The 24926-nt window shown below is 53.8% G+C and overlaps 1 long non-coding RNA gene across 8 annotated transcripts in view; it reads right to left on the reverse strand.

The window, feature by feature from the left end:
• LOC141950855 (uncharacterized) overlaps positions 1 to 24926 on the reverse strand; it is a 172369-nt gene that overhangs the window by 78405 nt on the left and 69038 nt on the right. For 2 of the 8 annotated variants that reach the window (XR_012631193.1, XR_012631188.1), the window contains one exon: positions 21553 to 21703. The exons of the other annotated variants lie outside the window; for them this stretch is intronic. This is a non-coding gene — a long non-coding RNA (uncharacterized LOC141950855). The remainder of the gene's footprint in view (positions 1 to 21552; positions 21704 to 24926) is intronic. 8 annotated transcript variants of the gene reach the window in all.

Below are 24926 nucleotides of genomic sequence, written 5' to 3' on the forward strand. Positions count from 1 at the left end.
TCGGCCAGGAGGAACCAGGTTACCTCCCTCCCTCCAGAAGTGACTGATGTGAGACCACGTTGTCATACCCTTTCTGAATAACGTAACTGATACATGACACAAAGGCTGAGATTAAGTGAGAATTAATTAATTGATTTTCACGGGTTAATCCAAAGTCTGGGCCCCAAATTGTGTGTCTGCAACGACCACAGTGGACATTGCACACAACCCAGCCCGAGGACTCCAGAGATGTGCTTGATGAAGACTCTTTCTGTCACTCAGAAGCTTGTTTGTGTAACACCAGCTCAGAATCAGCTGACATTTGTGCCACAGTGGATTTTTTATTTTTTAGTAGAACAGAGCTGCACAGGACATGCTGATCTAAGTGGGGAGCACACCGCCTGCCCTGCCCTGCCACTGTCTCCAGCGTCCCCACCAAACCTCCTGCCCGGGGCCATCGGCACCGTCCCCCCGTGCCCCCTCTCCTCCGCAGCCGGCCCAGCCTGCGCCCACCGGCGTTGCCAGCCCGGGGCTGCCAGTGCCCCTCACTCCTCCCGCCTCGTCCCGGCTCTCCGTGCCAAGACACATGGCGGGCGCTTTGGGAAGTCACATCCAGGAGGAAATGCAAGCAGCCTCAAACCCACACTTCACTCCCACCAGTGCCAAGCTCATACATGGAAAGGATCTGGCTATCACCCAGCCCCTGCTCTTTGCCTGCATCTGCTCTGTCCCGGGGAGTCTCGAGACTCCTCAGCCTGCTGAGGACAGGCAGGGCTGCCTGCACCATCCACAACTCTCCTCCTCCTGTCTCCTGCGGGTGCTGGCACCTTTGGTGGCCCCAAGCTCTGCCACAGTAGCAGCCCCTAGCAGCTTTGTCTAATTCCTGCAGTGGTGAACCAGGGTGTCACAGCCCACGGGGGTGACTCTGACTGTGGGTGACACACAGGCAGGGAAGAACAGCCCCTCGTCATGCGTACCCGTCACCCAGCCCATGGCTCCACTCCTAGCCTGCTTCGGTGGGCTTCTCTCCCTTCCCGGCTTTTCTGCCATGGGGGTGTCCCAGTGTCCCCAGTTGACAGTTTTGGGCCTGCTCTGAGCCTGTTCCCCAGCTGTGACTGTCCCCAGCTGTGGCTTCCCCAGCTGTGACTATTCCCCAGCTGTGGCTGTTCCCAGCTGTGACTGTCCCCAGCTGTGGCTGTTCCCAGCTGTGACTGTTCCTTCCCCAGCTGTGACTGTTCCCAGCTGTGACTGTCCCCAGCATCACGAGCAGGAGCGCGGCACTGACCCCCCACGCGCTCAGCCCCACGTTAGCAGGGGGTATGGTGTGAGCAGCAGGAGTTCTTCCCTCCCACGTGCGCGCAGTTAGCGTGCCAGGGCACAAAGTGTCTCTCGCTTTCCAGTCCCTCCAACTCCGTGACACTTGCCAGCTCCTCTCCTCATGTCTGGGACACGGCGGAGGCCGCAGCGCAGGAAGGGCCAGCGGGCAGCAGCGGACCCACGGCCAGCGTGGCAGCGGCGCGGCGCTCCCAGCCTGCAGCGTCCGGAGGGCTCCGCAGCGCCTGCCCCTGCCTGCGCGAGAGGCTCCAGCACCTTGGACGCACTGCCAAAAGTACAGCACGTCCCGGGGGAGGGGATGCATGCACCCACCTTCTGTCTTGCCCAAGCCATGACAGCAGCCACCAGAGCTCTTACGAACCCACCACCATGATCGGTTCGTATACTCAGTTCTCCCTCGTGCCACCACCCAGCTGCGCCCTGTGAGTGCCAGCAAGACAAGGATATTGCTGAAGAAGGAGAGGCGGAGAAAAATCACTTCCAGCTCTAAAAGAAGCTCCCAGGAAGCCCAGCTGGGCTGTGAAATCACATCCCGAGCGGCTGCTCTGGGGCATCAGGCGCAGAGCTGGCACCCAGCTCCCAGGGAGCTGCAGGGACGAGGGTCTGCCGGAGATTTCTGGAAGTTTCATTGCGTGAATCATTCTGGCTGTGGGGCCATGTAAGCTTCCCCTGTCCCCACTCTCCTCGTGTATTTAACCCCGTCGGTGGGAGCCATTAAATTCCTGCTCTGTTGAAATAACCGCTGGGTTCAGGTGTGAGAAAATGGCACGTGGTCGGTTTCTGTCCCCTTGGGGCCAGCTGTCACCCACCAGCCGATGGCCGGTACCATGAAACGTAATGTCCTCCCTGGTATTTCTGCAATTATCCACCCGGGCAAGGCGAGCAGCAAGTTAAACAAGCTGGGCTCATCTGCTGGATGGTGGTAGCTTTGAAGAAATTCAGACCTTTAGGCAAAGGTAGATGGATATGACCTTCTGGAGTGTAATTGTAACAATCTTGCCATTTTTATTCCCTAGTAGTTGAAATATTTCAAAAACTAAATGACCCAAGGTCATTAAACTTTGTAAAGAGATTGCTGCAGGTATTTCCAGACATCTATCAAAAACTAAGTCACCATGACTGCCTATGACTAGAGGAGAGCACAGATCGGCAAACAGTAAATTGTCCTGTTTTATATCCCTTCGGAATTTTTGCTGAGGTTTCCTAATTTTTCATATCCAATTTGATGACCATATTAATTAAAATTACAGTTGAGTAAGAGGTACCTTTATCCTCTTATCACCCTATCTGATGAGAAGAATTAGTCTGTTGAAAAATAGCATGAGGACAGATACCTCTATAGCACAGGTTTTTAAAACCAGTTTCTGATTAAAGGCAGGTCACTTTTGGGGGCTACTTCTGCTCGCCTGTGACATTTGAAAGAGACACGCAGAAAGTTTCTATGTTTTTGCTTTCTCTGTTCACAGCTGCACAAGCTGTGGCTATATAAACATGTGGAGATGCAGGTCTGGGATACCTTCATCTCATTTCTGCTACTCTTAGTTTCTACCACAATACTTATTGCAAGAATAAAAGCAATGCAAACACTGAGATGCTTTTGAGCAAAGGTACTGAGGAAACGCCCTCAAGCTGGGCGAGCCAGCAGCCCGCTGCCACCTGCCCGGGGAACTGCCACTAGGCCACCACAAAGCCTCCCCACTACCCGCTGTGGGCAGCAGCAGCAGGATGGATGTGCTCTGAGCCACCCACACGATGCAGGAAATAAAACCCTCGCTGGTCACTGTCCCCGCGGGAGTTTCCCCAGCCAGCAGCTCCTGCAGTGTGCAGGATGAGGCCAGCACATTCAGTGCAGGAGGAACATCCACTCCCTGGAGGACCCTGCCTGCAAAAGCCATGCAGCAGCAGTACCAGCTACTCTGCTGTTCATTTTAAAAGTCTGACACAAACTTACATTGCAAGATTAGATTGTTTTTTCTTGCCATTCTTTTTGCTTTGTTTCAGTGAGGGAGAGAAAAAACAAGCCATGGCTAACATGATCGGGGTGTGCACGGTGAGTAGCCCAGAATGCTGTGAAATCCCATAAAAGATTTGATCAGAGTCAGTATCAGGTGCTGAGCTATAACAGCTTTTGTGATTCTCCTAACAGGATTTTAATTTTATGTTTATTATTTGGGGACTAGCAAAGCACAGGAAATGCCTGTGTGGTGGTGTGGGCCCCCTTTCCCTCTGTTCTCTGGAAGGCTGGGAAGACTCCAGTGCAAAGCAAGCTGACTTTCAGTATTTTTAATTTTTGCTTGTGTTCCCCAGGCTTGGCAGGAGAGAGTGAACTTAATTAAAATCAATGGAGAAAAAGAATGGGATAAATCACAATATGAATATCCTCAGTGTCCGTATGCAAGCGCAGCACACGGCTCCTGACAGCATTCCATGGCTACTCCAAGGCACGGAGGAGCCTCCCTGCCCTCCATTGTCTCCAACAACAACAACCCTTCGGACCGTCACAGCCCCACTTGGGAGGCTGCTCCCTCCCTCCCTCCCTCCCTCCCTCCCTCCCTCGCCGCTCTTGGCCAGGATGGGAGATGGTTGGAAGCAGCTGGGAAGACGCTTCCACAGAGCTGCTGGCGGGTGCTGACCGCGCAAGCAGCCCGTTCCCCGGGGCCGGCACAGCCCGGAGCCGAGGGGGTGCCACCCCCCGCCCCACACACCCCAGCTCCGCCGCGGACACACTCTCACCAGCCATTTTTCCCTTTGTTCTGGTTCTGGCATTTTCCAGGGTTGAAGGGGAGTTGTCTGATTCCTTTTCTCCACCAGAAGACCCTGTTTGGAAGCGTGCGCTTCCCACAGCGACACGCAGCGTTGCCCTGCGCGCACCCGCAAGGCCCGGGCCAGAGAGGGGCTGCCCTGCTCCCCATGGCGGTTCCGCTCTGTGGGACCAGCACAGACCATCACAGGTCACAAAATGGGAGCAAAAGCCCAGGGGAGAGGAGCAGCAGGAAGGGGAATGCCAGGAGGGAGACACCAAACCCAGCAACCTGCTCGTTCCCTAGTGGGCTGTTGAAGGGTAATCTCTGATTGCTTTTCTGAAGCAAATAACAGCTTTTTAGAGCCACCTGCCAGCAGACGTTGATGGACTTTAAGGCTTTTACCATGTCTGTCAGAATTTAATTGCCATTTGTAGCACGCTAAGCTCTCCAGCAGGTTAATGCAGTGCCAGGAGTGCCGTACTGCGGCCTCGCTGGCTCCACAGCCCCACACCGGTGGTCGCAGCACGCACCGGCCCTCAGGCCCCCAGGGCTGGGGAGGCACCGGGCCAGGCCGGGGGTGCGGCTGTGACGGTGGTGTGGCTGTGATGGCGGTGTGGCTGTGATGGCAGTGTGGCTGTGATGGTGGTGTGGCTGTGACGGTGGTGTGGCTGTGATGGCGGTGTGGCTGTGACAGTGGTGTGGCTGTGATGGTGGTGTGGCTGTGATGGCAGTGCAGCTGGGATGGCGGTGTGGCTGTGACAGTGGTGTGGCTGTGACGGTGGTGTGGCTGTGATGGCAGTGTGGCTGTGACAGTGGTGTGGCTGTGATGGCGGTGTGGCTGTGATGGCAGTGTGGCTGTGACAGTGGTGTAGCTGTGATGGTGGTGTGGCTGTGATGGTGGTGTGGCTGTGATGGCAGTGTGGCTGTGACAGTGGTGTGGCTGTGACGGTGGTGTGGCTGTGACAGTGGTGTGGCTGTGACGGCGGTGTGGCTGTGACAGTGGTGTGGCTGTGATAGCGGTGTGGCTGTGACAGTGGTGTGGCTGTGACAGTGGTGTGGTTGTGATGGCGGTGTGACTGTGATGGCAGTGTGGCTGTGATGGCGGTGTGGCTGTGACAGTGGTGTGGCTGTGACGGCGGTGTGGCTGTGATGGCGGTGTGACTGTGATGGCAGTGTGGCTGTGATGGCAGTGTGGCTGTGACAGTGGTGTGGCTGTGACAGTGGTGTGGCTGTGACGGCGGTGTGGCTGTGATGGCAGTGTGGCTGTGACAGTGGTGTGGCTGTGACGGTGGTGTGGCTGTGATGGCAGTGTGGCTGTGACGGCGGTGTGGCTGTGACAGTGATGTGGCTGTGACGGTGGTGTGGCTGTGATGTCGGTGTGGCTGTGATGGCGGTGTGGCTGTGACGGTGGTGTGGCTGTGACGGTGGTGTGGCTGTGATGGCGGTGTGGCTGTGACAGTGGTGTGGCTGTGACAGTGGTGTGGCTGTGATGGCAGTGTGGCTGTGATGGTGGTGTGGCTGTGATGGCGGTGTGGCTGTGATGGCAGTGCGGCTGTGATGGCGGTGTGGCTGTGACAGTGGTGTGGCTGTGACAGAGCGCAGTGGGGACAGCCTGGGCAGCCCTGACCCTGCGCAGGAGATCTGATGGGACACCCAGACGTCCCTCCCCTGCCGAGAGCAGACACCTCACTGCAGCTCTGCAGCCTCCTCCAGTGCCACTTTTCTCAAGGCTCCTGGGATGTTACGAGCCTTGTACCTGCCGCGAAGCAGAGACCTGCGGTGACCTGAGCCCTGTGGGGCTGGCGGAGCCCCCACAGCGGTCAGAGCACGGGGGGCAGCGTGTCCACAGCCGGCAGAGAGCCCTCAGCTCACAGGGACCCGCCGCAGGGAGCCCTGCAACGCCACAGCGGGCCAGGGCAGCCCGTGCTCCTCGCCTACCTCTGCGAAGGCTCTGCTGTCCCGGCCTTCCTCCTCCCCGCCCTGCGCGCCCACAACCAGCGCTGTGCCGGGGCTCCATCCTCCCACCACATTTAGCTGCCGCCGTAGCCATCAGGCAAGAGCTATGGGGCTTCCTCTCTGCACGCAGCCAGGGGTTCAGCCTTAATAAAAAAAAATCATTATTCCATTGTTTAGCACCGCATGCCAATCCCTTCCAGATGAATTAATTTCTTAATCACACTTTTAATGGGGGAGACTGTTAGAGCCCATGCGGGAGTGGTTAATATTAGTACTATTTAACTGTCGAAAGCTTTTCATATCGTAAACCAGGTTCACGGTCGAACAATAAAACTCACAGTTTAATTGGTGGGTAACAGGCCTCCAGGCACTCGTAGCTTCTGATGGCTGACAGCAGCAACACCGCACGTCGGACCAGGACAGCCGGCTGCTGCGCACAGCCGGAGCGGGCCCTGCCGTGTCCCCCCACCCCTGCACCCCGGCCCCGCTCCCGCTGCAACCCCCGGAACGGCTGCGGGGGGCATCCACCCCCCGGCGGGACGGCCGCCGGCAGCGGGTACGCGTGAGCGGGTGCACGGCACGAGCAAGCACTCAGCACGTATGGGAGCTGCTCATGACTGCATTTTTCTTCCAGTCAATCTTTCACAGATTTATGGTGGAGAAATGGGAGCATTAAATATCCCCTTGCTGTAATTCAGCATGCAGCAAGAGATACAGATTTAAATATTTAGCAGCACATAACTGGCTAAAAGCCTCAGCAACATTTTTAAAAATCACTTCTTAATAAAACTGGACTGAAATATTCCCCACAGTTAGAATTTATGGTTGGTAATTGGTGTTCTTGTGATAAATAGGAGTGAATATATATTTATGAACAACAAATATTAATGAAGAAATAATACCAGAGCCCAACTTCAGGCTGTGCAGCTTGCTATTACTCTACAGTATTCCCCCAGGAACGCTGACATTAAGCCCACACAAAGACCAGATCAACGGTGCTGTTTGAAAAACCCAGGAGAAAGGGAGCATGGTCCTGGGGCAGAGGCGGCTCCGAGGTGTGGGGATTCGGTGGGAGCCCCTGCCTGCAGCCGTGCTGGCACGCTCGCCTCCACCGTCAGCTCTGCTCCCTTGGCCCTGTACCACATCCATCGAGTACCGAGTCAGGCCTCAGACACTCCAGCACTGCCGATTCCTACCACGGGTGAGCCATCAGCTGCATGTGCTCCCCCACGATTAAGCACCTGCAGACAAAGCCCATAGTAACTGCTCCTCTTCTGTGTGACGGCAAGAGGCGATTTATCTCCAGGCAATGATCCCGATCGCTGCTTAGGCACGGCACAGGCGGGAGTAGCGTCTTGATTTCTCTGCATTTTCAGCCAGCAGGAGTGGATTTTAATGCCTGCTGCCTTCTGGACCAGAATCATGAATGAACACCTGAGCCAGAGAGAGGAGTCCCAGAGCACACCACCCACCCGCCGACGGGTCCTCTCCCGAGCACAGCACCACCCGGAGCCCCGAGAGGCTCTGCCCGAGCCTGTGCCGAGCAGAGGGAAGCCAACGGGCAAGCCGTGGAGGTACCAGAGCCCAGGGCCAAGGCAGGCAGAAACAAGGCCCTGACACAATCGACCAGCTTCAGGGAGTTAACTCCGCAGCAAGAGTGGTCAGAGCAGCCCTCAGGCCCAGCCCGGCCGGGCCCCTGCCCCTGCTGTAACCGCCTGCCATGGAGCCTGGCGTTCCCGTGCTCCCACAGCAGGAGCCACGCGGCCTGTGGAAGCTGCAGCAGCCAAAGGAAACATTTCTAGCATTAAATAAAAGAGACGTTTTCATTCTGCAATAGAAGCTCTGTGATCTCGGAACACAATTTGCATAAACAGACAATTTGGCTATAAACAATTTCAACATTAACTGGTATTTACATATAGAACAACTCACTCAAAATACAATTAAAGGCCTTGATGGATTGGAAAATGTCAAAACATTTAAATGGCTTCAACACACGTGTTTGATTTACGTCTCCTTGGTCAGACATAAAACTGGAGTTTGTTTACATTTTCTCTGCCAAAGCCCAGAGCACATGGACATTCTGGCTCCTGGCATCAGCACGTGCAGGGATCGATTTACCAGTTATTTCTCCATACAGGGAATCATCTGTGTTTTCTCAAAGAACAAATTTAAAATAAGAAGGCTACGGCTCGGATCCCTAGGCTCACCTCACAGCTGTTTCCGCTCGCTCAGTATCCTTAAAGGAATCTGCACAGCCAGTATTTTTCATATTGTGCAGAAATTAGAGGCGGGGAGGATGCCACTCATCCTTTAGAAAGACTGAGCTATTCCAGCAGAAGACAAGACCTGGATCTCACCCTGGGCTGCCTGAAAACAGAATCATCCCAGATCAGCAGCTGCTTTTGCCAGTTTGGGCCACAACTTCTGCCTGTCCAGAGAGGGCATCTGACTCCTCAGCACTCACCGAAACAAAACCTGAAACCCACCTCTCCCCACTCCCGACCGAGGCCCCTGCTCACGAGCGCTTTCCTCCTCCCCAGCAAAAAGCTGACTCCCCTGCACAAAGTGGAACAGTTCCAGTAACAGAAGCAAGCCCATCTCACCCCAAACAGGCTGCTGCTGCAGGCAGGACTGATACGGGAGGTGGGAGGTAGGTGTTCAGCTGCCCTTGGAGGGGAGGTACAGCACAGTCCGGGCCCCCACTTCCCAGGAGATGCTCTGCCAGAAACCTCACTGGCACCACACCCTGCACAGCCGCACCTGCAGGCAAGGGCTCTGCAGCACGCTGGGGCCGAGTGGGGTGGTGGGAACCAGGCTGTGTGCTTCTGCCTGGTGGTCTCACACCATCAGAGCTCGTCCATCCGGGACCAGCACACGAAGCAACCCAGCTGAGCCTGCCCCGACTGCTAGGACTTAAGGATCCTTGGCAATCTCACCAGACACTTGGTAATTTTACCCCCAAATTCTCTGCCTCTGCCTGCACACTGAGGTTCTCTGACAGCGAGAGGAGTGCTGGAGCTTGAGTTCCTTCCCCAGACCACACCAGCCTAACAAGGCTCACCTACTGCTGAAATAATAACCAAGAGCACTTGTCCTGTCTGTCCGTTCCCAGAACATCTTGAAAGCTGCTCACAGCTGTATTTCTTCTCTTCAAGGTCAGATTCCTTAGGGCTACAGGCTGAACAATTCCGCATACATCCTAAAAATACAGAGCTTTATTTATAAACCACCTAATATATTTTAAAGAGCAGGCACTCCACATTTTACTTTTTATTGCCACTTATCTCCCATCTCTGCTGCTGTGTTTATCCTCTGCTATGCAAAGGCGCACAGCCGCAGCCCTCTGTTGCTGTAAGGCTGACACGGCAGAACACCGGGAGCTCAGTCGAGTGCAGCCCCTGTAATCTGTCAGAGAGCTCACGTAGCAGATCCGCACGCTCTCCAAAATACCACTGAGCATATAAAGCAAAGCAAAAACCCATAAGCAATCATTGACCGCGGAGCTCAAAGACCGAAAGCTACGCTCGTGAAAACCACAAAATTAGCCCAGGAATGCGGTGCACGAGCAGCTCCAGAAGGAACACGCTTTGCTGCCGGCAGAGCAACGCCCTTGACATTGGGAGCTTGTTCAGCTTACAGGGAGCCATTTGCCTCGAACGCTCCTTTACGCTTCCCTCCAGCTACAGCAACAACCCGACCCTGCGCCCACCGCCCGCTCCAGGCCCACCCAAGCTCGCAGCGCTCCACAAGCCCCGCGCAGCTCTGCGGGGAGGCAGCGGCAGCACGGAGGCGGCTGCCGGCCGGGGAGGGGAAGGGCGCTGCCAGCCGGGGAGGGGAAGGGCGCTGCCAGCCGGAGAGGGGAAGGGCGCTGCCAGCCGGGGAGGGGAAGGGCGCTGCCCGCAGAGCCTGCGTGCAGGCCGCCCGCTCCGCTCCCGCCCCGGCGATGCCGCTGGGAACGCGCCTCTGTCCGCAGCGCCCCGCCAGCTCCCGGGGCTGCCCTGCCCCACCGCGCAGCCCCACGGCCAGGACCAAGCACTCATTGACTCCACCAAGGTCATCAGCAGTGTATTAATTGGGCTTGCAGAGGGTTGATTCTCTCATTCGCCTGCCACTCAAGAACCATCAGCTCCTGGCAGGGCCCTCCCATAGCAGATCCTCAGCCCCAGCCCTCCTTCCCCGGCCATGGCAGAGCCCCTCCTTAGAGCTGCTGCTGCTGTTGCCCGGCAAGTTGCAAGCTGTAATTTATTACAACGCAGCATACGGATGCTCTCTTTTTCCATTTGTCTGCATTAAATAATTATTTAAGCTATATTAGGTATTTATCAAGTAAACTGTCAGCATCTGAAGTTTCCTTATTGTAGCTGGAGATTTAGAGCAGCGATTTGTATGCATGCTGGCCCTTGCACGGGAGGGGCTTTCTGCAGGCTGGAATTATGATATGAACATGATGTTTTATGAGATACTAGACCTTAACCTCAGAATTTGGGGAGGAGGAAGAAAGGAGGTGAGGGGAAGCAGGCTCGCCAGGTTGCCTGGCGGAGCGAGAGGCTCCCAGTTGTGCTTCTCCTGGAAACTCAGGGGCAGCAGCTGATGGCGGGGCAGCGGCAGCCAAACCAGCGCGACCGGCTGAGACCCCGGGCTCAGGGCACGGAATGTGACAAGGGCCCTGGCACCGCTGACATTCAGCGTTCCCCAGAGGCGCTCCAACACTCCCCACTTGGGAGCTGAAACGGGGAGGGAGGCTGTGCACAGCGGCAGCTGCCCCTGCCCTCCCCAGCGTGCCCACGAAGCCCCAGGAAGGCCAGTGAAGAGGCCCGAGCTGGGAAAAGTACTGCAACAGCTCCTCTTCTTCACCTCCAGCTTCGGCATTTCTCTCTCCCACCCCAGCTCTGACAATTTCCCCAGCGGGAACCCTGCGTGCTGGAAGCTGCATTCTTTAATTTCCCAGATGTCTTAGGCTGCTCCTTTCCTTTCCCTCCCTCCCCATCTCTCCTCTCTGCTGAGCTGAAGGTGCCTTCCTCCACATCTTGTCCAAGCTGGACATCCACATGGGGAAACTGAGGAGATGCTGTTTAGAAAAGATGTCAGCTCTTGGCAACCTGCATATTTGAGGGATTTAGCAGCTCTCCACATGAGCAGCAACTGCAGCAACCCCAGCCACGCTCCAGCCATCACCATAACTACAGCCTATGTCAGCCTCGCACAGCAGGTCTTTCAAAGGATTAATTTAAAAGGTTTCAGTTTGGCTGATTGCATCTAATTTGCCTTGAACCACTGTCGGGACGCTGTGGCAGAGCTGTAGCCCCTCCTGGCAGCCTCCGCCCGCTTCACCAGATGGCTGCCTTGGCAATTGCACGTTCAACTGAAGAGGCTCCACACGCAGGGTGCACACCAGGCAAGCCCCAGGAGATGGCACAGTGCTCCTTCCCATCCTCTGCTGAAGCTCTGGGAGGAGTCAGGAAGCTCTGGGCAATGCCTCAGCCCCCTGACAGGCCTGGCAGGGCCATGAAGTCAGCTGTCTGCAAAAATCATCAGCAGGTGGCTGCTGTGGGATCAGGGAGGTATGGAGAGCCCAGAGGAAGGGGCTCACGTAGGCAAGGATCCTGCGTCCCAGCAGTGCCAGCACTCCCTGGGGCAAAGGGGAGGGTGCGGGGGTGCAGCAGAGCCCCAGCAGCAGGAGTCCTACTGCTCTGCGTGCACCCCCAAGCCTGGCGTCAGCTCCGGGACAGGGTCTGCGTTTGGGCTCTTGGAGGTGCCAGTTGCCCCTTTGCTGCAGGAGAGCCTGAATGGTCAAGGGCTGCGGGCCCACGGCCTGCTCGGCATGTTACATCTGCCTGTGTGTCTCAGCACCCACAAGTCATGTATCACGCCAACAGCTTCAACCCATGAAAAACCAGAAACTACAAAGACTGAGGGACAAGTTACTTCCGACACAACAGCAGGCAGCACAGACGCCAGCACTCGGCACGTTCGGACTGGGACCGCACCGTGAGATGATTAGTGTAGAGACGGAAACCCACCCAGTTTTCAATTCCTGCAAGAAAGCACATAAGCCATTTTTTCCTTTATAGATTCTTGACACTTAACCTACTCAGTGCTTTTTATTTGCATTGATCACATTTTATAGTATGATTAAATTTGTATGGAAGAGAACCAATTAGTTTTGTTTTACACTTATTGAATCCACTTTATGGTCAGACAAATTAACTCTCAGCAGTTAGTTTGATTTATCCAACAGCATAAAGCTTGACAATCTGTACTCTCAGATAATCAGTTTTAAAAGAATTATCTTTATTGTTAGTTTTCCTGCTTGGGAGAAACCATTAAACCTGGAGGCAGGTATGACGAGGAAGCAAACACCGTCAGCAGTGTGGCCCTGTCTGGAGATTTCAGAACCGAACAAGCCTGTGTGCCCCCTGACAAAGCCTTTGCCGAGAGGCACCCCCACGTTCTGCAGTGACCGTCTCTTGGCAGAGAGCAAGTGCCAGTGCAGAGACTTTCTGTCGAGCAGCGAGTGCCCGTCTGAGAGAGATTGCTTTACCCACCGTCAGGGAAGTGTAGGCCCAGGACGTAGAGAGAAGCCGGTGTCCAGGCTGCTGCCCCAGGGAGCAGCTGGGAATGCTGAGCTGAGGGTGCTACCCTGGGAAAGCTACCACCAGGGAGGGAGCGGAAGGGCTTCAGCAGAGCCAGCGGCCTGGGCACCATCGGGACCTGCCGGGGATGGAGACCGGCCGGCAGACACCCCGTCCCTCTCAGCCTCCGCTGGGCCCTGCCCATCCTGCCGACCGGCGGTCGGTGCCGAGGACAGGCTGGGTCCCCACTGCCGGGACCCAGGGCAGGGCCCAGCACCGCCACGGGGCTCAGCACCCTGCTCCGAGCGGGCAGCCCCGTCAGAGGGGACATGGGCAGCTCTTCTGCAGCCCCTACACGTCCAGCTATGACTGACCCCAGCAGCCCGCCCCTGGCTACGTGGGCAGCTGCCTTCACTAGCCGGGGCACTGGCAGGCCGGGGTGCCAGGGCCAACGCCCGGCACAACCCCAGTGCCGCAGCAGGAATTCTGCTTCCTCCTGATACTCCTGCGCCAGGGAAGGGCTCCCACAGCAGGGGGAGAACACAGGGAAAGACGTGGCTGTGGGGGCTGCAGGAGGAGGAGTAAGTGGCCACAAACTGTGAAAACCTCTCCTGAGAAAGGGGTGGAAACGCTGCCCCTCGGATCAGGAGCAGTAGAGCGGGTGCCCTCAGCAGGGCTGTGTGTCATGGGCAGCCCTTGCCGCGCCCAGCACACGGCTCAGAGCGTCGCCGTCAGACACGCTGTCAGGGCCGGGCACAGGGCAGAGCGAGGGTTGCCCTTAGGAAGGTGCCCACCCCGAGGCTGTCCCTTCTCTCTCTGCGGCGGGCAGGGCACACGGTTTGGAAGAAATGATTGCCAGTGCTGGTGATGTGTTCCTCCAAACTGGAACAGACTGCTTCCAACTCAGCACACACTGGCTCTCCCAGTGAGTCTGGTCTTCCTCTAGTGCAAGCATTCATTAGGCTGGGCTCAGCAACCCACCCGTGTCTAGCAGGGCCCATCAGGAGAGAGGTTTATTACCGGCAGAGTGACCCTGCCATGGACACAAGGACAAATGGGCCAAGGAAGCTGCCTGGCACCTGGGCAGCTCCAATGCCCAACCTCATCTGTATTCAGCAGCCACAAGTAAAGAGAATTTGCTCCCAGTTAGTAAATGAGATTTAGTTAATAAATTGGCTCATATGAGCAGGCTGCCAGTTGTTCTCATGCAATGCAATAACTGAAGAGATGAAAGCTTATTATTTCATAAGAAGGAGCTGTTTTCTTACAGGACTAGTCAGTAGAGAGATGTTATTTTTTGGCAGACAGTGGCCATGTTTGATGATCATTCATTCCAAGGATCTTCACAAGGCAGCCAGGATGCTTCCCAAGCCCGCCGAGCTGTTGAGAGGGAGCCCCTTCCTGACAGCTCTGTTGCTGTCAGAGCCTCCCTGTCCCCTCGGCATCCTCAGCCAGGAGGGCACGAGGGCTCCTGTCACTGATGCAGCCCCACATGCGGCCAGGACAGAAGGAGCCCGGTCAAGTTACCCTGTACAGAGGCCAGAGATCCCCGGAGGGCTGCGGGTCTGTGGTGGTTTAACCCCAGCCAGAGCTCAGCACCACACAGCCACCCGCTCACTCCTCCCCCACAGTGGGACGGGGAGGAGAATCAAAAAAGTCAAACTTCTGAGTTAAGAAGTGTGATAAATAAAATATAACAATCATTTAAAAAATAATTGTAATGAAAAGAAATATAACAAAAAGGGAGAGAAATAAAACCCAAGAAAAGACGACTGATGCACAATGCAATTGCTCACCATCTGCTGACGGATGCCCCAGCAGCGATCTGCCCCTCCCAGCCAACTCCCCCCAGTTCCTGTACTGGGCATGACACCCTATGGTATGGAATAGCCCTCTGGCTAGTGCGGGTCAGCTCTCCTGGCCGTGCTCCCTCCCAGCTTCTTGTGCGCCTCCTTGCTGGCAGAGCATGGGGAACTGAAAAATCCTTAACTTAGGATAAGCGCTACTTAGCAACAACTAAGCCATCAGTGTGTTACCAACATTATTCTCACACTAAATCCAAAACACAGCACTGTACCAGCTACTAGGAAGAAAATCAACTCTATCCCAGCCAAAACCAGGACAGTGTCCAACACAGCTAGATAGGAAAACCTGACATGGTAGAACTGAAAACTGTCCCAGGAAAAGGGAGATCTGGAAATCCAGGGAGCAAATCCATTATCAGGCCTCTGTAGGCTTCCCATTCCTTTGCTCTTTTGCTCACAACCTCTGACCAAGGCTAGTCCCTTGCTAAATCCATGCAGACAGACACCGACATAGTCTAGCATTTGTTGGCAGACATAGAATGATTCTTCTCTTCATGACAGAAAAAGATCTCTTTGTCTGGTTCTTACAAAGGTCTTGCAGTCATCCCTTCTGCAAACACGAGTGTGCTGATCCTGTAACATAAAATCCGAAAGCAGCATCTCTTATCAGACATAACACTATCCACTCTCCAAAATACAGAGCCTAAATACGATACTGACAGCAGATCAGCAACAGACTTAGAAGCTGGGGAACAAAAGCGTAGTTTGGAGGACTGCATCCAACCAACAAAACAACCCCAGCACTCCTCTCAAGTGGCTACTAACTTTGCAGGGTCCTTAGAGGACGTGGCTTCTCCTCTCGCTTTGCGAGGATCCCCCTGAGAAGCTTCACACGCGCAGGCTACACAACTGCCATTTGGCCAAGCCATGAAGTACTACGAAAGTCAAAGCTTGCACTGGGAGTACCAAGCCATCTGTTCAGGCTTGAAAGACAGGAAACAACTATCAAAACTACAGTCTAATCATCATCAGCTGGCTGGCAGCTAACAAGCACACACGCTGCCTGGTGAGGAGCTAAGATGCTTATCAGCTCAGCATCTTGCAAGAGAGAAATGAAGTATCTGATGGGCTGAGGGAGAAATACAACAAGAGCAGGCAGCTAAAACAGAGCTAATTAAAAAGGGGAACAATGTGGTCCAGTGAAAACTAGGGAGCATCTACATGAAGTTCCTCTACTCGCACCTGTACACCTCTGGCTAAATTCATGTCCACTAAACAGTAGGGAAAAACGCCAGGAAGCAGCCAAATATATCTGCATGAAGGAAACTAAAGCCTACAACAGAGACAGGAACTGAGTACTACGTGTGAACCATGAAGCACAGGAACTAAAATATGCACGGGATAGAAAATCATAATCTATGGAAAGTACTAAGATGTGCTGTGAGGAGAGACACTGGCAGCTCATGATCAGTGATGTTGGGTTGCTGGTCTGCTTGACCCCAAGAGGGACGTCACAGTAACTACTAGTGATGCGTTCTTGCTGGTATTCACTATTTAGCCCAATAAGGAAGAGACAAATTCATTATGGAGTTAAATCTTTGCTCAGAGAACTGTTCTGGGGTCAGTTCCCCCATATGTCTGGAGCATCTACATCACTAATGGCTGGTGGGTGAACAGATGCTCCTGGGAAAATGAGGCTCTGGAAGGAGATTAACACAGCAAATGCATCTGAACCCAAGGCGATGCCAAATTTTAAATCAGTCAGCAATGAGGGGTAGTCTCATCCTCACCAACCTGTCTGAATCTCCAGCCAACTGACAGTGCCTGGTGAGCACACACCCATCCACACTCTGCACATCCAAACCAGCCGTCCGTAATTGTCTGTATGAAGAAACATCAAAGGATTTTGCACAGACAAACCACTCAGCAGCCTGAAAAAAATGAAAGTGAAGAACACCAGACTCATCCTTCAGCAAAGCACACTCAGGAGCAGACAGTAAATCTTCAGAACCAGCAACACTCCACCTGCTTTCCCTGTGAGCTGCAGCAAGTCATCGCTATCGGCCATGAGAGGAGGGACCAGGCAGGACTTCTGGAACGTGTCCAGCCCAGCAATATGGGGGTAGGAGGAAGAGGAAGAAATATGTGGTTATTACAGAAACCATGGGGGCTCATGACTATAGTACACATGGGTAGGGATGTTGTAGAAAGGAGAATGATAAATTGACCTGCTGCAGAGCTGTCCTCTTTCAACACCTTGTTGAAAGCCCCACTTGAATAACACCAATATTTAATTTTGGGCAAACTGGAAGATAAAGAAGGTGAAAAACTTAACAGAGATACATTCATTGTAACAGTTGTGACAGTTATTCCTCAAGCATCACAAAGCACAGCCCTGCCTGTGCTCAGCTCTGCAGAGTAAATGGCAATTAGAGTTTGCCAATCATTGTGGCTTCCTTACATGACAATGGGGAGATGAAGGATCTGTGACAGACATAGGTTCTCCTGAAGTTTCTCTCTCCCGTTTGTCATTCCAAGCTTGCAGTTTGAATCAAGGGGCTTGCTCAAAATGTGTTTCAAGGATTTTTCTGCATTTCTGTTCTCTATGTAAAAAGCTTGAATTGTTTCTGAAACAGCCTTGTTTCGGTCGCCTTCAGCACACAGCAAAGTGCAACAACGCAGATGCCATAAAATAATCGGTGCTGGATCACACCTACAGCATCCTACCAGCAAACTTATGAATCTCCTTCACTGGTCTTGATTAAGAACTACTTTTAGGCGCAGTCTCCCACAGCCTCGGTGCCCTCAGGCCAGGCAGCCCGCCGGGCCGGGCGCAGGGCAGCGCGGCTAGCAGCTCCTCCACCCCAGGGAAGATCTTCCAGGAGTGGGGAGCCCACTGCAGAGGAGGAACTACACTCAGCAAGTTTTCAGGCTGCTATGATACATCCAGTTTTGCTTTTTAATGTTTGCTTTTGTTTCTCTCCTGTCTTTGGTCTTTCATTTCTTTCTGGAACAACAACAGGGGCAGATAAGCATGCTTTAATCTGCTCCCAGTGAAAAGGTGGAATGCTGATTGCTCGCTCTGCCTCTTTTGGCCAAGCATTTTTATCCTGCATTGCTATGGGGAAAGGTCTTCGCTCTTCAGGCTCCAGCTTTTGTCTTTTTGTGAGCTGAAGGGTTTTTCCCAAAGTGCGTACTGCAATGCTTCAATGATCTTTAAAAAAAAGTTGTGCAGATTTTGTGAGATTTTGGACTGCAGTAAAAGAAAAAACTAACAAGCTGAATGTCATTTTTTTTAAGGAGATAAGAAAAAGACTACTGGAGCTGTCAGAGTTTAAGCTTCAACCTTTATGTTTACAAAGCAAAAAGGGCAATTAAATGTGGAAAAATAAATCTTTCCAGGACTCTGCCAGTGGTTCTTCTGGTTTGTACTCAGACTGCTGAATGACAGGCCAGTTTAGTGCCTTAGGCAGGGACTCAGAATAGAGCAGTCCTGACATTTCTTTGATGCTAAGTAGTGTACCCTAATAAAGATGTTCTTTAAAGCCATTCCCTCTTGCCTGGCAACCAGGCATCACAGAGCATCCCCACTGCAAGGGGACTGCCCGCCTCCTCCATCCGTGCCTGGCACTCCTCTTCCCTCCCTGCTGAACTACAGCTGCTTCAGACCTCCTGTGCATCTTTGCCACCAAATCTGAGGGAGAGATTGTTGGAATAAACCAAGGATATCGTTAACACCTTTCACCTCCTGGCTATTTCATGAAGCCTGTTTTCACAAAGGTTGATGGACAGTAAGTGTCATGGTTCTGCCAGCACAGGGTCACCAAAGAAGCCCAGACCGCCACACGACAAGGACATCTGCCCACACTTGCAACAAGCCGCAGCCCTCCAAGCATCAAAAAGAGCTGAAGAAAGACCTGTTTTCTTAGTAGAGGGACAAAGCTGCTCTCAGATCTCTGTCCCTGCACCCTGTCAGTTATGAGCCCCCGAGCACATCAGCACAGCTCCCTGGTGCAGGGGCACAGGCTGCAGGCAGGAGCACCCTTGATACCAGCTGTGAGGTGCTGGCTGCTATTCGGGAAGGGCTGCATTCCCTTCCCATTCCCTTCCCATAAGCCTCCAGCTCTTCACACATTTCTACTCTCTGCAGAGACCGAAATGCAAAAGAGAGATGAACAGAAGTGGGGGAAAGGCTCTGGGAAGCCCATCTCCAAGTGTTAAGTGACAGCAGATGGGAGAGGCGCTGCTCTATGACAGATGAAGAAGTCAGTAACGATGTGTCAAAGGCAATGTCATTGCAGCAGCCTGCCTGGCTGCCTCAGCTCCCAGCGCTGCCAACCCCCATTGGACTCGGCTCTCCTGGGGACCCAGCACGTCCCTGCGCCTTCTCCCACACAGCTGCGTGCGCTGGCGAGGGCACAGCCTGCAAGGGCAGCTCCTGGCCTCCTTCCCTGGGAAGGATGCACCAGTGTCGGGTCAGGCGATGTCCCTGCAGCGCAGATTTCCTCAGCCTTGCCTGAGTGCTAAATGTTCCTCACATGCTTGGCAAAGTAACATTCTTCCCTCTGCCATTTACCACCCCGCACACCAGTGGCTAAAAGCCAAGAATGGCTTTTGGCACATCTCCATACGCCCGGGCAGGCAGTGCTGAGGGAGCCAGCCAGAGCGATGGCAGCGCACAGCTTCCAGATGAACAGAAGAGCCAGGTCCTGCCTCCAGAGCTGGCGCCGGGCACCCCGGGCCTCTGCGTGCCCCGCTCTGCAGAGAGCTGTGGCCCTACACACCCGCACCACACGCAGCAAGAAAGGGAGAAGATGATCAGAGTAATCTGAGAATGGAGAGGCGCGGGCAGTGAACCTTGGGAGGCTCCAAATTTCTTGTCTATTTAAGGGCACATTCTTCTTTGTTGGTTTTGTGCTCCTGCACTCACATGGCAGTCATGGTGACACGACACAGCCCTGTTCCCTTACATGGCCGCTGGCTCCACGCTCCCGGCCGTACCTTCCCTGCACCCCTGCTACCGCAGCACCCCTGCCACCGCAGCCCGGTAAAGGCTGGGCGTGATTAGCACACGCTCTCCCAGTTGCTGCTGCAGAAGAGCACCAGGTTCGCAGTGTTTGTGAGGAGGTCCCAGCAGGGACAAACGCCATGGCATCACCACCCCCAGGTTCACAAGCCTGGGAAGGAGAGGGCCTTCTGCTCACTGATCCAGAGCATCACAGAGTGCAGGAGCGTGTGCCTGGGAGACAAGAGTTCAACTGGAATCAACCTGTGGAACAAGCATGGGAAATCCCGCTCCCATTATTTACCCAAATAAATATACAGACCAGAGAAGGTTCCATCTGCTAACAAATACAGAGTTAGTTTCGTATCTCCCTGCTCTTCTGCAGAGCAGTAGTACACCGAGGTTGCAATGTCCTTGCTGCAAGTGGTTGTGTGGCCAGCTCACAAGCCTGACAGGCTTTAAAAAACCCCTTGGATTCTCCAGGAAATACCAGGCATATGTGGAAGACAGGGGAATAGTAAAATACCAGCTTTTTAATGAATGGATGGCTAGTAATTTGCCTCCTTTGGTGTTTAAAAAAAATAAGAATCTGGAGAAGTTACTCTAAGCGTAATACAGGAACTGCTGAATTGGGTTTGAGTTCCACAGACAGGGTAAAGAAAATTATACAGATGAAAGGCAGATTTTAATTCTTTGTGGTATTTATTAGTCTCAGGGGGTGGTATGGTTTCTTACTGCAGTAAACTGCGTGTAAATAGAGAAGTCACTGTAGTTCCTAGGAGTTGCTTCAGCCCTTTCAAGCTATTTACATTGGTCCACATGAAATACATGTATTAAAGGGTTTCAGATACTGCACATCTGCAGAGGAACTACTGCCTCTAAATGACACCCAAGTGCAGAATCCACATGTGCCCTTCTTACCAGCTGCCACAGACAGCTAAAAGAGACAAACGAGACAGCAAATGCTGTTTTCATGTTGGGCCCTCTGACAGGGCAACGTGTGTTTATATTTATATATAGCTGACTGCATCAGGCAATAACCATAAGTCTTCCATGCCCAAATAGCCCCAGCGCGTACACAAACCGCCCCAGGACACAAGCCAAAAGCCAGGTTTCCTGGACCCCCAAGGGAAGAGCCCGTGTGGTCTTCCAGGCAGGAAGCATGAGAGCAGCTGCGGGAGGACTGTGAGCCCGGCGGTGGAGCCTGCTGCAGGCTGGAGTCGTCCCAGCCCCGACCCCTCAGCCCCCTCCGAGTGCCCAGCCCGGCACAGTCCTGCAGCACAGGGCTATGCTGAGAGCCAGCCTGCGCTGCAGCCGGGAGAGCTGCGAGGAAACAAAGAACCAGCTCAACACAAAGACACCTGTTCCCCTGGAATGTCCCGCTCAGGTTGTTCAGGGATCTTCCACTCAGGTCACCGGTTTCCTGTGGTTTGCTCCAAGCTCCAAGCGTGCTGTTCACACCCAACGGCAAGATAAACACCTGCGCACCACAGAGCGCGGCCACCGCGCTTGTCCCCTTTGGCCTCTGACCTGGGAAGAGGCAGAAGCAGCAGCAGGCCACAGTCGGGGCTGGGTCACCCGGTGTGGTGCCCCGCCACAGGCCACAGCAGCTCTTCCCGGCAGCCACGGCTGGGCCCCGCGGGCCCGACTGAGCCCCCAGCACAGCCAGGTCGGGACTGCGGGCAGCGGCGGGTCCCCAGGGCCTCCCGACACCGGGCCTGCGCCACCCCGTGCGGGTGACAATGTGCATTTCCAAACCTCAGCTGTGCCAGCCTGTGCCACGCTGTGCCCACGCCAGCCCCATCGCTGACCCGTGCCATGCCATGCCCACGCCAGCCCCATCGCCGACCTGCACCGCGCCATGCCCACGCCAGCCCCATCGCCGACCTGTACCACGCCGTGCCCACGCCAGCCCCATCGCCGACCCGTGTCACGCCGTGCCCACTCCAGCCCCATCGCCGACCCGCGCCACGCCGTGCCCACGCCAGCCCCATCGCCGACCCGTGTCACGCCATGCCCACTCCAGCCCCATCGCCGACCCGCACCACGCCATGCCCACGCCAGCCCCATCGCCGACCTGTACCACGCCGTGCCCACGCCAGCCCCATCGCCAACATGCACCACACCGTGCCCACGCCAGCCCCATCACCGACCTGTGTCACGCCGGGCCCACACCGCTCATGCTCGCCACTGCCTGCCCCGTCTGCGGTAGCATCCTCGGAAGACACCCACAGCCACGTGACACCTCACCGCCGTCCCCCGAAGCCTGTGGCAGGACCCACACGTCATTCACTCCCAGGGAGCCTGCAACCCAGGATGCATTCGGCAAAACTGGAAAACTAAATGCTTGCTGGTGTTTGTTGCCTATAATGAATCTTACAAATAGTGAACAATTAATTAATAACACTTAGCACCACCATGCTGCCTTTATATTTACAAAGGACTGTGTAAACATTAACTAATTAATCTACTGTACTTAGCAATTATATAGTGCTTTACATTTTCCAGGTCCTGTGCAAATATTAGCTAATGAATCTACTTAATTATTTCCATGTTTTATATTCCAGAGCACTGCACACCAGCAGCACAAGGAGGAGGCCTTAGCAGCGATGCTCCCGAGCGGCTCTTCTGCAGGCTCAGCGTTCGCAGCGCCTGCCGCATTCTGGGGAGACCCCTCAGCAGGCACAAACATTGCCAGCTGGGCCGGGCACACAGAAAGCCTCCAGGGAGCAGAGGCAGAGCCTTCTCCAGTTAGTTATTTAAAACTGGAAGGGGTTTGGTGAACAGCAAGAATGATTTCACATCTACAAAACCTGCTGTGCAGTGAAAGACTAAAGTTACTCTGCAGATTCAGCACATCAAAGGAAATTTAAGAGGTGACTTGATCACAGCCCATGAGCCCCGCCCCCCCATACAGGGACAACACCTGAGATATTCAAATAACGCCTAATTACATTTGACACCTGGAAGAGAAAGGTAAGAAAACTGGAAATTAAATTCACTTTTCTAAAGGTGACTGTGAGCGATCCCTGGCCAGGAACGACCATGCTGAGGGGCAACTGGAATGAAATTTGAGAATTGTGATTCAGTGTCCTTCTCTAATTTCTATGGGCTTTACTGTTGCCTCAGGTTTGACTTACAGAGCGCACACCGATCAAGGTGGAGAACCCAGGTTTAAGACAAGACACGCGCAGGTGTGAAGCATCAGGCTCCTGGGGAAGCGAGGGCCGATCCCTGGCTGCGCAGCGCGGGCGGCAGCAGCCGCTGCCTCTCCCCTGCACTGGCCAGGGAGCTGGGCTGTCCTGTGCCACAGCAGGCTCGGGAAATTAAGAGAAGCCACCCCAGTAGCCAAACTACCAAAATACAAAGCATTTTCCATCAGAAAGATCCTAAAAGAACTAGGTCTGCCAGTCAAACACTCTCTAAACAAGTATTAATGTACACCCACTCATGCAGATCTGCATCTCTCTGCTGTTTATTGCATTTTAACATTGTCAACAGAGCTTGCAGAAGCACTCCCAGTGCTCTGCTGACCTCCATTATTTATGATGGCATCTGAAATTGATTGTGGTTGAAAGATCCTTACTGGAATAAAATGAGCTTCTCAATTATTGCCACACAAATAAATCTCTGTTTTCCAGTGATCCTCCCTCGGGAACACTTGCATAACCCTGACTTCATGACAACAGATACCTCCAGCTGGCAAAATACAGGTGACTGCATTGTAATCATTGTCGAGCTACAGAACGGCAGAGGTCAAGCGATTCTCTGTGTGACCACGGGGAAGGGAGACTGTGGGGACCATGTAGTGCTTACTGCTGTTTCTAGATGGATAAATAATGAACCCTCCAGCAAAGCAAGTCATGATCATTTTTGATACTTTCTGTCAAACGCAGTACAGGAAATATGCACTAAGTATTAATGGGATTATGAACAGATGAACAAGATGAACAAGCCTTTCAGAGAGACCCAACCTCCTACTTGCCTTTTCTCTCTCAGAAAATCCTCAGCTAGATGTAATTCAATAAAATAACTTAACCTGTTACGGCAATCCTAAGAGAAATCTTAGGGCTGCTGTTCCTTCTCTTCCCCCGGAATGCAGAGCTCTACCCGTGCAATGGCAGGATCGCATGGAGTCCCCCCGCCTGCCCGCTCGGTGTCCTGCTCGGGTAGACCCTTGCCCTGCACCTGCACAGGCTCCCGGCACGCGCTGTCCTGTCCAGGCTGAGCCCTGGCAGGGCTGGCTTCAACCTGCCGGGCTTCCCTCCCGGCACTGGAGCCAGCGGGTCGCCACGATGGGAAGAGGTAGGTGTGGGAGAACAAGAGCTACGGAGGGGCCTGCCCACACCCCCCTGCAACGGGACGGAGCCGCTGGGAGGGGGAAGCCCAGCCTGGGAAGCCACACACAGGCAAGCCCTGGGGAGACATGGCCTCTGCCACCCAGAGGAGCTTCATGGGAGCAGAGACCCACTGGCAATGGGGCTTGAGCCCTCCTTTCCCCACTTCCAGCAACCCCACAGGGAACCAAGGATCTCTCTTGCACCGGTTAGCACCGGTTTTCTGTTCTTCCTGTTCTTTCACAAGCCCTTGTTCTGAGTCTCCTGAGGGGATTTGATGTTCAAGGCATTCAGTTGTACTTTCCTGGTGACCTTTAATATTAAGGAACTTTATTAATTCTTGATTTATTTAAAACAGTCTATTTTGACAAGACTGCAGGAGAAGACACCTCTCTGTTGAAGGATTACAGGTTGTCTAGTAATTAAATGCCAACGACAGAGCACTGAAAGCTTTCCAAACGTCCACTGAGGAATCTCTCTTCTCTGTCCCCTCTCCCCCTTCTTGTTAGAGACCTTTACAGGAGACCTGGAAACCTGCCACCTCGAAGGAGCCAGGTCCTCTCTCCTCTCTGCGCTGACCGCCCTGAGCCTTCGCTCCCTGGTTAACTGAGCAGCCTCTCATTACATGCTCACCTCCATCCATCTGTAAAGGGACAAGGCCTGCTTCCAGTCTCAGAACCATCTTCACAAGGATCAGCAGACTGGATCAGCCTGAGTCCTGCCCCTGGACACTGCAGGGTGCACACTCCTAGAAATTCATCCTTCCCTTCCTCCACCTGCTCAGTGTTCCTTGGGTGCAAGAACATACAGCAGCACAGAAATCCCATGTACCCCTCACCCATACTGGTCGGGCAACTCTATGCTGGGAGCAAACACATTAGAGTAACTCAAGAACTCATTGTTTCCTAGCTGTGCTGCTTTATGGCACTGTCACACAGGCACATACACACAATTATTAAAAAATGTGATTTGGCCGGAAAAAACATGGTTTCTTTATAAAAAAGGGGCATGTGGTACAAACGAACGCCAAACCTTCTGCAGAATTATCCTGAAGAGGCTCCACATACACATTTGCTTCTAGTGAGACCATCTTGTACCGCAGTAGAGGTAACTTTACGTCCTTCATTAGCTGGTGAAAGCACACGTACCCTCTCTGAACATGCAAACCAACAGAGCGTGGCAGCGACAAT

The sequence above is a fragment of the Strix uralensis genome, chromosome 16 (assembly GCF_047716275.1).
Source record: "Strix uralensis isolate ZFMK-TIS-50842 chromosome 16, bStrUra1, whole genome shotgun sequence".
NCBI lineage: Eukaryota > Metazoa > Chordata > Aves > Strigiformes > Strigidae > Strix > Strix uralensis.